Below are 11336 nucleotides of genomic sequence, written 5' to 3'. Positions count from 1 at the left end.
ATAAATAAATTATTATTAAAACCCAGGCCGCTCTCTCTCTTCTCTCTCTCTCTCTCTCTCTCTCTCTCTCTCTCTCTCTCTCTCTCTCTCTCTTTTTCTCTGCTCGGCACTCGGCTCGCGATTGATTTAGATCGAGGGATGTCCCGAACAGGCCCTGTAATCACGCTGGCATGCCGGTGCGTACGCACGCGAACGTAATCCCCGGGGGTACATTAGGAACCGGGAGGGGGACAGAGTTGCAGGAGGGATATTCGGATCTCCTGCATTCATGCGCACACCGGTTGGTCCCTCGAATTTAAGGTCGTCAAGGTCGAAGAATGAGTTGCACGGTGATTCTTTTTTGTTAAAATAAATTAGACGGGAATTCGTTTGCTATATCGGATCGTTCGGTATGTTACGAGATAAGGAGGGACTTAGATTTTCGAGGGTTTTAGCGCATATCGAACGATCCAACATGATGCATACCCGTCTAATTTATTTTTATCAAAAAAGAATCACCGTGCAACTCATTCTTGTCTTTTTATTTTGAACAGTTTGACATAGACCGAAATTCCTTAGATTTTCTTAGATTTTGGAAGGTTTTAGTGCCTAAAAAAACATCCAACTGAAGAGTGATTTAATCTTCGAGGGCGATTTAGTCTAAGAAAGAAAAAAGAAAGTTGCAGTAAAGCAATAATTTAAGTTTTGGAAATCTCCCTTGAGATCTTACTTCAATTTTCCGTGAAATCCGGGCACGCTATCTCGTTTTTGCGGTAATACAACTTACGAAACTTTACTTTACCTTATTTCACAGTAATACAAATTGTACGTCGTTAAAGTTAGATGGAAATTTGTGGCCGGAAAGTAGGATGGCGCTCCCGTTAGGAAGCTCCCTCCTCGCGACTCGCGAGTATCCTCAGGAAGTGCCGAGGTCATCGCGTGCAGACCCGTATGGGACGATCGCGAATTTCTATTGTCGACGGCGTACAAGAAAGAGAGGTTCACGGCTACGGCGTACGCAGGGTCAGGTGATGACACTGGGTGTCACCGTTACCCGGCGATCACCTCGCAGCGCAAATATACGAGCGTGTATATTCGAACGAAAGTAGAACGACAGAGTACCTCGACTAAAGGAAGAAAAGCTCGGAAGATGAGGAATTTTTCTTTTTCGTTTTATTTGAAAAAATATATTGAAGTGTTCTAAATTCCAAATTTTAAATTACAATAAGTTGTTAAGGATTCTTGATTTTCAGTATTTTAATTTAGTTATCCGAAAATCTTCTTTTGAAATTCTCTGAAAAATCTTTTCTTCACGAAGAGAAGATGCCGATGTCTTCGTGACAACAAACGTTTATCTTCCCTAATTTCTATGACTTCAAATTAATTTTCTAAAGAGAAGAAATTCTTATGGAGTAGAAATGTTTATACACGGTGAAATTCGCGGATTTTCATGCGCAATGCGCACAACCGCGCCGGAGAACACGCACGACGTGGAGTACTCGCGTGACAAGAACGATCGACACATTTTACGCGACATTCGGCTAACGGTCGAGTTTCTTACTGGCGCTTCATGAAGTATGCGCGACATTTTTATCTCCTGCGTGATAACCGCTCGCCGCGGTCATTTTTTTTCTTTTTCTCCCTCGAACGATCGAGTAATACGAAGCAGGCCCATTTCTTCTTCGCGCCTTCGAACCACCTTTCCGACACCGTCACGCGACTCTGCTCAGGCAGAGAACCATTTTGCATTTGAGGACGATTAATTTCTCGAGGTTGTGGTCCTCGCGAGCCTGCCCGTTTCCTTCGCTTGTGGTCGCACTTTTTCTACAGATTTCTAAATAAAAAATTAAATGGTGCAAATAAAAAGCGGGCTAAGTGTTTCAAATGAAAATTTTATGTAAAAGGCAAGTATCACGCATACATAGCGCTTGCCTTTTTTCATGATTCAATCAGATTGAGATTTTCATACTTAGTGCCTTAACGACTGCAGTCTGTTTATATCTATAATGTTCATTGAACGTAACTTGCGCCGACACTTGGTATCGCCATTTCCACGGTCTCGGCGACGGTCTCTCAACCATCTCTCGACGACGACCTCATGACGAACACGACGACAGGTAAATAGCGTTCGCCATGACCCTCGTGATGATCCAGCCAGTGGCTTCCAGGATCGGCGGCGGCCGCGGAGGACGACGCCGCCGCACAAAAGCGGGGCAGCTCGGTTCCCACAGGAGCCGCTCTTCCGTGCTGCCTCGTACACGTTATACGTTAATTCGAGGGAGAGGTCGCGGCGGGCTGGAGGGACACATCGCCTGCCGGAGGATCATCGCCGACGTGGAAGGAGAGACCGGCAGGCAACAACATATGTGTAACGTGAGGGGCGTTTCGTGGCTGCGGTCCCGTCCGTCCGTCCGTTCGTCTGCGGCAAGGAGCCCGTAATTGCCACATCCTCAGATGCTGCCGTGGTGTGTATGCCCGGGTCGCGCGATGCATTGCGGCACCACCACCACCACCACCATCACCACCGGCACCACCGTGGCCACCGTTACCAAAATCGTCCCACCGTCGCATCCGATGCACCGACCTACCCAAGGGCGGCGGAACCAACTATCGTACATGAAAAAATGGGTAAGTTGAGAAACCTTGATGATGTTATTAGAAAATTGTAGAAATTGTGTTTAATACTGATCCTTTTATCAATAATTAACTCTTTATTTGATAATACTCCAGTAATGTGATTTTCACATTTGCTCGGAATTCTCTGGGATAATCTAAATTTCAAAGCTGAGCTGTTGAAGATTTTTTTTCACTATTTTAATGTAGTACTTGAAAAATTCTCTAAGAAATTTTTCTTTAAAAAAGAATTTCGATTTGTGATAAAAAAAAACAGTTTTAGGATAATCTCTTCGCTGTCATGGTTGAAATTTGAACATAACTGCTATCAGTACAAACGTTCTTTAGTATAACCAATCTTCGCGTGTGGCAATCACAGCTATAGATATACTGAGCTCCTAAAATAGGTTCTCCCAAATAAAAGATTATTCGAAAAAATGTCGTGTATAAGATAAGATATTTAAAAAGTCAAAATATTTCATCTTCAAAAATATCCTCAAGTAAGAGATCGTACCAGTTTATCGGAAATTGTTATTTTTTTTCTTTTCCTCTCTATTATCATATTTGTCATAATTATCTTTTCAAATCATACAGTTTTAGTCTCAACAATGTTTTCGGTTTACATACTTCGTTCTTTATGAACGTATTTTATTTTTTGCAAATTACTACTTGCCCGGTTTACATGCCAGCGTTGCAATGTGCAAAAACACGTGTTGAAAGCTACGGCCAATTTATTCCCTAGCTGTGTCTCGCCTAGTATTTATAAGTCTCGTAGTTTTATGAAACGGGACCCGGTCCTCCGCCCCTATCGTCGTCCACCGCCGCAGTCCCCGACGCGTATATACGTATGCACGCGTGTGCAAGATGCAAAATACGCGTGTGCGTGCCCGCGCGACGCTTCCGTCACGCGACCTGCTGTGCGACCATCGCGCGTTCTCTCCCTCTCAACGAGCTTTTTTTTTTTCTTTCGTCTTTCTTTTCTCCGGGACTGCTACGAGCCCTCGGCCCCCGGCCATCCGTCGTGGATTTTGATGGACGGTGACTCTCGCACGAGAGGACGAATTCCCGCGGATGCGGATCCGCAGGAAGGACGGATGCGCGCGGAGAAAATTGCCGCTTGGGGTGGAATTAATTTTTGACGGGCCTTCCTTCCCGCCCTCCTCCCCTCGTTTCTCGTGCGGCTTCCTTAGAGACGCACCTCTGGGTGTTAATACGCATGTCGTCGTTGTCGCAAGAAACGGCCCATCGAGCAATTCTTTAATAAATCAGACAGAAAATTCCGAGATTGCACCGCCAGAGTGTTAGTGATATACTCAATAAAAATTTCAGAGTTAATAAAAAGGTCGCCGAGGACTGTTAGACCTTCTAAGCAATTAGCGAAATGTGCTTTTTTTTCATCACTTTAACGTCGAACGTGCGCAGGCTACCGGCAATAAAGGGAAACAATTATCGCGTTATCTCGGCGTCTTCGCTTTGTAACAACGGGGCGGTTGTTAAATTTCTCGCTTTCACGATGGATAAAACGACGCCCGGCTACTTCGACCTGAGAACTTAAACGAAGAACAATCCGCCGCCGACTCTCTCCCTTCCGGCCTTAACAATGTTTTTGTCCGGAGCGTAACCACGATTTCGCCGTAGCTCACTTTTTACCGCGGCGTAACGATACCGGCAAGATTAACCGGCACAACGTCAAATAAAAGCGCCCGAGAAGAGATAACGTAATAAATCTTCATTAGGAAGGAAAAAGCGCCGGGCACATATACACGCAGATAATACGACGATAAATGACCGCGCGGCGCCCAGGCGTTTCCTTTTCTTTCCCCGGGAAATCGCGGGCAGAAGTAAAGATATCCGACGCAAAGAACGAGTAATTTACAAAATTATCCGCTAATCTGATAAAATTGCATTAAATGCAGAAATAATGCTGCATGTATATTCGGTAGAAGTATAAATTTTAAATATTTTATATATATATATATATATATATATATATATATATATATAAAATGCTTCAAGATGTGTTTTTTTTCAAAGTACTTTGAGAACAAATTAACAAGAAAATACTTATATTTTTGAAGAACGAAGCTTCTACCTGAACAAACTCACACTAAAAAACTAGGCATGTTGTCTCATCGTTTTTCGAGCAAGCATAAGAAAGAATATATTTTTCAAGGCACAAGGAAATGAAAGGTTTCCCTTCGTAAGTAGAGGGTCAACTTCAAATCCACATCCGCGGAATCCTTCTAATTCAATCAGGCTCTCAACCACAATGTGCACAAGAAGCGCAGAATCGACCCCAATTTAACTCACGCATTTCACGTGTCAATCATTATAGTTTGATGCTTGAGAACCGGGTTGCGCCTCCCGATCGTTTCCGCTACCGGCGGAAGTTGAACCTGTAATTTTCCACGTAATTTGAACGGAACTTTCGCCAAAATCCGTAACACAGGAAAGTCACCCTTTAATAACGTTTTTTTCTCCCCTTATATTTTCTCAAGATACATATTGCAACTGCTCCGATATTCTTAACAAGAGAATTAATAATATCTTTTTTTGTAGACATTGTAGTTTTATATAAAAACAATAAGTGAAAAAGAAAAGAGCCACGCAAGATGTGAAAGTAAACTTGATTTACATGTCAAAAAACTCCTAATTTACTTTCAATGCATCTTCTTAATAATCTTTCTCAGATTAAATTATATCAATGTTTGATTGACAATTTTGAAATCTTTATCTAATTATAATCTCAACATTAAAATACGATCGCGGCACTTGATTTATCTTGACTTTTGAGACGTCGGCACCCAATTTTTATCGAACAAAAGTCCCAGACATTTCCGTAGAACACGCGGGTGGATCTCGTGTCCATTATCGCGGGACGAGAGAGGCGCAACCTCGACGTCTCCGAGAGCGAGCATCCGCGCAGCATCGCGCCGGACTGGCCGCCCTCGCTCGCGCGTCTCACGGCCGACGGCGTAGAGGTAGTAACGACGAGATTTACAGTGGCGCTTGTAGGTAATAAGTCATGCCCGACGAACATGTCGCCTACCGCAGACCTTCGCGCGTGGCCCGTGGCCGCATACATAAAGATGATGCCCGGGTATGAAACGCGATACGCGACGGTGTATATATATATATATATATATATATACCGAAGCGGCCACTCCTTCCCGATAATATCGCGCCAATGCGCCACTGCACCTTTCGGGACACACGTTTGACGCAATGCACACGTATATATACATATATGCACGAACATCCGCTACCGCTGCTGCTACACGCGTGTCCTTCGCGTAATCTACGAGGCGTCGCACATTGACGTCCATCCGTTTCGCACCGTAGAAGATACAAATAGATATCAACCGATTTAGATCGACTTTGTTGTTAGTTATCGAAGGCTGGAAGAGCTCGAGACAAAAATTCACCCACCTAACATTTCGCATGAAATTTCTATTGATCGTATAAAAACTTATCTTCAAGACATTTACTTGCCTCTCTTCAGATTAAAATTGATTAACACATATGTCATTATTTCTGTCCGATTCTTTTCGAAATTTTATTTTGAAATTATTTTGCCTGGTTGACTCTCATATCGTAGACGCCTTACGCTTCCCATGTCCTTCGGAACTTGGCACGAAAATTTTCACACAACCGGCATAAACTCTCGTCTTTCTCTTTTTCATAGCGATCTTCCGTCTCTGGCCGCTGCAACCGTCGCATCCCGCTGACGATATTGAGTAGAAGATTGCGCGCCCGGCCTCTGCATGTAATGATGATTGTCCGGAATAATTTCGGTGGCGCGCCGCTTTTTGAGTGTCACGCCATTCGGGGCAGCGGGCCTGCGACCGCATCACGAGGAAGAGTGGGGGGGGGGGCTCCGGCTAAATCTTTCGATGTAAATTTTCGCCCGGTACACCTCTTCCCGCTTTCTTCGTCCTCGCTACCGACGATAAAATTGACTGGCGTGTAATTTTTCGGTAATTCGTACGCCTGACGCCGCGCCGCGTTCGGTTTTGCATCCGCTCGTGATGTCTTTTTGCTCCAATTCGAGAAGCTCTCGTCTCCTCTCGCGTGCGAAATTTCGTAGCCATCGAGGGTTAACCGTTCGTCCCGGGGATAGGGGCAGATTGAGAGGAGAATTTGTCCCGAATCTGGCACAAGCCCGCCTTGAGAACGTCGAGTAATCATATAAAAATGACGAGAAAATATGTTCAATAGCGCATTGCCAAATTGGATTGAATCATAAAATTAACAGAGAGAAGAAATTTATTTTCTCAAAAGATATTAGTTATTACCGGGATATATAATGATCATAAATCATAATAATAGTAATTATGGTGATATTAGTAACCCTATATGAATGTGCATAGAAAAATGGGAAGACCTCGACTCTCTAAAATGATTATTATCCTAAACGCGAAATTCATCCCTTTTGATGAGCCACGGAAGAAAGGAGCATCATCCCGCCCATCGAGATCCTTCTTCGCCACACGATCGTAGGCTCCCCCGCCTGCCCCAAGAGAGCTCCGATATCGATGTGTCTGTCTTCTTCAGCTTCCAGATCAGTCGGATACTCAATATCTCGATATCTTATCGCCCACATGATTTCTGAACCGCTTGTCTAGGTATAAGAGAGATATATATTCGTCGAGAAACCTGGTGAGAGAGAGAGAGAGAGAGAGAGAGAGAGAGCCCGTGCCCGGCTAACCCGGCCTCTTTCCCTTCCTACCTCGTCCCCTCGACCACTCTTCTCGCTCGCTCGCGCGTCTCAGATGTCTGCCGGTCTCTCGCTCTCTTCTCGCTTACCATCTCAATAACGCGAATGACTGAATGCTCTGAGTCTCGAAATCCCGAGATAACCTTTATTGTAATTACAATGAAGCATTATATATGCCGAGGTGGTCGGCATCCACGGAGGTCGGAGGTCATCCGACCGCTGAGGTCTTCACTCGGCTTTGCTCACCACGTCTTACCGTTTCTCCCGTTCCTCTCTAACGCCCGTTTTCATCTAGCTTCGCTATCCCTTCTCGATTCCACACGATGATGCGAACGATATTTTTACGTTATAATGGCGCAAGATTGAAAATCGACAAGAAATATAGACCGAAGCAGTATTATCAATAAAAAAAAATGTTGCATTTCATATATATGAGAAATATCGATAATCGCATGGAGAAAATTCCACTTTCTAAGCATGTATATATTCTTCGTAATTAAAATTTAATAACCCTTCAGCTTAAGCTATCTGTGGCATGTTTTACGTTTGCATATTACCACACGTTATGCTGTTATTACATAATAATTACGCAATAATTTCGTAACGAAACTTGTATCGGGTTAATCTCCGCTCATTAATAACGCCTTGTCCGTGTCTCATTATCTTTACACTCTGCGAAGCCTTCTTGAGGTCGAACGGAGAACGATGAAAGAGAGAAAGAGAGAGAGAGGGGGGGGGGGCAAGACTGGCCTTTTCAATTAATTTGTTTGCGCGTGAACGCCTCTTCCTGCCGATGATTTACGGATTTTCGATCGATGAATCTCTTTTTCCCGCGAGCTCAAGTGATACAGCAAGTGAGTCACGTGTCTTTACGCGTGTACCTTGGAAATAAGCACTGACACAGTCGGGCCTTATCTTGAGTCTTATCTGGAATATCGAATTAAGAGTTAAGACCTCTCTATTAAAATTTATTGTAATATCCTCTTCCTTATTGTAAATTCAGATATATTATCCCGGCAACAATAAGACACGGAATGGATTTAACATGTTTTCAACCAAAATCGTTTAGTGTGATAAATAAGAATTTTTAAGCATTCTATTTGTGTTAGATTTGCAATTTATCTATTCAAATCAAGAAGATGATATTTTTATATAAGTATATGTATAAATCTTAATATCGTGATATTAACGATTAAAAACGATTTTGCTATAGCGAGGAGATATTTCTTAAAAAATTTTGATTCCTTCATGGAGTCCTGTTTTCCGGTTGTCGGAACGGTATAATTATCCAAATATTAATAATTCAGTCGCGTATATGATTAACAGGTGCCGAAGATCGGTGAATCTCTTCGTCTGTTTTGCCTTTCCTTTTCTTCACCTGTAAAAGGGTTGGTACTCGATGAAGGCGGTGCCGACGACCACACAGAATGCCGATGAGAGGCATGTCTCTGAGTACTCTAAAATTACTTTATACGGGATGTTCGACACGCAGTTGTTATCTTGAATTATTTTCGATGGAAAATGCATTCGTTACGCTAAATCTTAACGATTTAGGGACATATTTACCTTGTTCATTTTTTACATTTGTTATGCATATATGTATATATATATATTTTTTTTTATATAAAGAACTTAGAAGCGTAAGGAAAGTTGACACAAAATCTCTTTTAATTGATTGCTTCACAAAAATAATTTATCTTTATTTAGCTGTTCTAAATTTATCCCGGAGTAGATTTACGATCAACGGGACCAGATCACTGCGACGGACAATCAAGGCGATTTCACGTTCGCGAGACGCGCGGGTCGAAAGATCGGAACTGTAAGTGCGTCACGCCACGGCCGTCCATTCTTTCGTGTACGGGCTACACCACCCGTTAGAGAGGCTGTTACCGCACCGGGTGTGATTTACGCGTCCCCTGATTTACACTGATTACGGGGGCCCCGCCACGTCGCAAAAGCAAATACAGCCTCCTACCAGCCAACTCCCTCCCTCGTGTCGTACCTCCCTCCGCGCCGGGCGGCCGGTTGCAGGTCGTCGGGCACCCACTCGCCCAGGCCAACATCAATTCCCGCTGATTGATTTTACTCAGGTATTAAATTAATCCCCCAGAGAACGGCGAACCCCGATCCGTGCCGTAAACGCTTTGCCGTTCGCCGCAAAAGGGGCACCCGCGAGTACGTTTTATTCGCGCATTACCGCCTTATTATCGACGGCCCTTCTCGGGCTCTCGACTATTCTTATCCCGCGCGTTACGTGCGCGCGATCTGTCCTGGCGTGCCTGCATGCTTTCCCTGCGCGATGGAATAAATGAATAATAAAGAACAATCAGATAAAACAACAGAATTACGAGACACAATTAAACAGCTTATCACAAGCTTTAAAAAAAAAAGCTTATGAAAGTGTCGGAAAGCTCTTACTCTTTGTCACGTTAGTACGCTATTAATAATTTCTCAACGTGATCGAATATTAGGAAACTCAACCACAGCAGTTCGCGTTGTTTTAAAAAGTAATAATCAACAAAATCGGAATTCCAATAAAGTGAAATATTAACATGACACTTAATTTGATTGGTATTTATTGTGACATAAAACGAGTATTTCGATCGTGTTTAATCGGTCAAAAGCACCAGTAAGCATTTAAAATTGCAACCGGTTCCACCGACGGCTCTCGCGATGATTTCCGATCTCGTTTTCTTCTACTTCCCCATCCTTCGAAGCGCGGCGGCGATACTCGTTAAGGACCGATTCCTCTCGTGCATCTCTCGCATCAACGTGCGCTCGTACAGCGTTTAATATCCGAATCCGTCTGGTATTTATCACCTCGTAGACACGCCGTGGCAAATTGGTTCGCGAGGCATTCAAGAGCCCCCGTGTACACAAGTCATTCTCTTTCCTTCGCCGCGATCGCTTTGCCCTCTAATTCACCCTGCTATTTTGCAACTTTTATCGTTTCGAAACTATCTCCAATTATTATAATAATCATTATTTTTGTTATACCATCCATAAGATTATATTAGAATACTGTAAATATGAAGATAATAATTTATTTAAAAGGAATACGTTAATTTTCCAATGTTTCCACTTTCTTTACATAAATTATGAATTCATTTGATCTGTAAATCAACACATAATAATGCGTATTTATACAGTACATAAATGTTGGATCGAAAAGTGTAACATTTACTTTCATGCCTTTCTTGCCGGGACACACGTAGCGATCCTGAGGGACGACCCTGAGACACACACGGCTGGTCTACCTCGAATTCGCCTAATATTTATCGCACTGTGGACACGCCGTGGCAAATTGGTTCGCGAAGCGTTTAAAAGCCTCCTCGTATGAGACACATCCCTCCACTGCCTCACTTTTTATCGCTCCACCTCGCTTTCTCTCGTTCTTGTTTTGGTCTACGGTGTCCCGCCACTCTTTTTGCTCTTCCGGACCGTCTTCGGGCACGGAGGAGAAGCCCCTCCGGCAAACGTGACCGGACGGGCCCCGAATCATAAATTCCACCGGGTAATGTAACGTCCGACGCGATTATTTACTGATACTTACCCGACGGGCCAGCAAACCCACCGGCGCTACCTACCAACCCGTAGACTTTTCCTGGACCGAGGTTTCAGCGCGACGTACCGAGATGACAACGTACGTATACTCGAGAATCATTAACCACATAAAATATATATCAGGCTTATACACTTGATAAAAAGAATTTAAAACAAAAAAAAACATTGTTATACGGTACTCTCTAAATTTTTTGGAGTGATGTTTCACTCTTTTGGAATGAATCTCACTCTAAAAGAGTGAAAATCCTGCCACTCAAGTGGCAGAGTGGCAGTATTTTCAATCTTTTGGAGTGAGATTCACTCCAGAAAATTTAGAGAATATTATTTAAAAATTGTCGAATGTGCTAATTCTTCAAAATGCAACAATGTTATAAATTGATGCGATTAATAGCACGAAAGTAGATAAAATTATTTTTAGCATGCAACGCGATATTTATTAATTGTATATATGTACAAGTAATGT

This window comes from Wasmannia auropunctata, unplaced genomic scaffold (assembly GCF_000956235.1).
Source record: "Wasmannia auropunctata unplaced genomic scaffold, wasmannia.A_1.0 LD336046.1, whole genome shotgun sequence".
NCBI classification, from domain to species: Eukaryota; Metazoa; Arthropoda; class Insecta; order Hymenoptera; family Formicidae; genus Wasmannia; species Wasmannia auropunctata.
Note: the sequence above shows the minus strand (reverse complement) of the source record.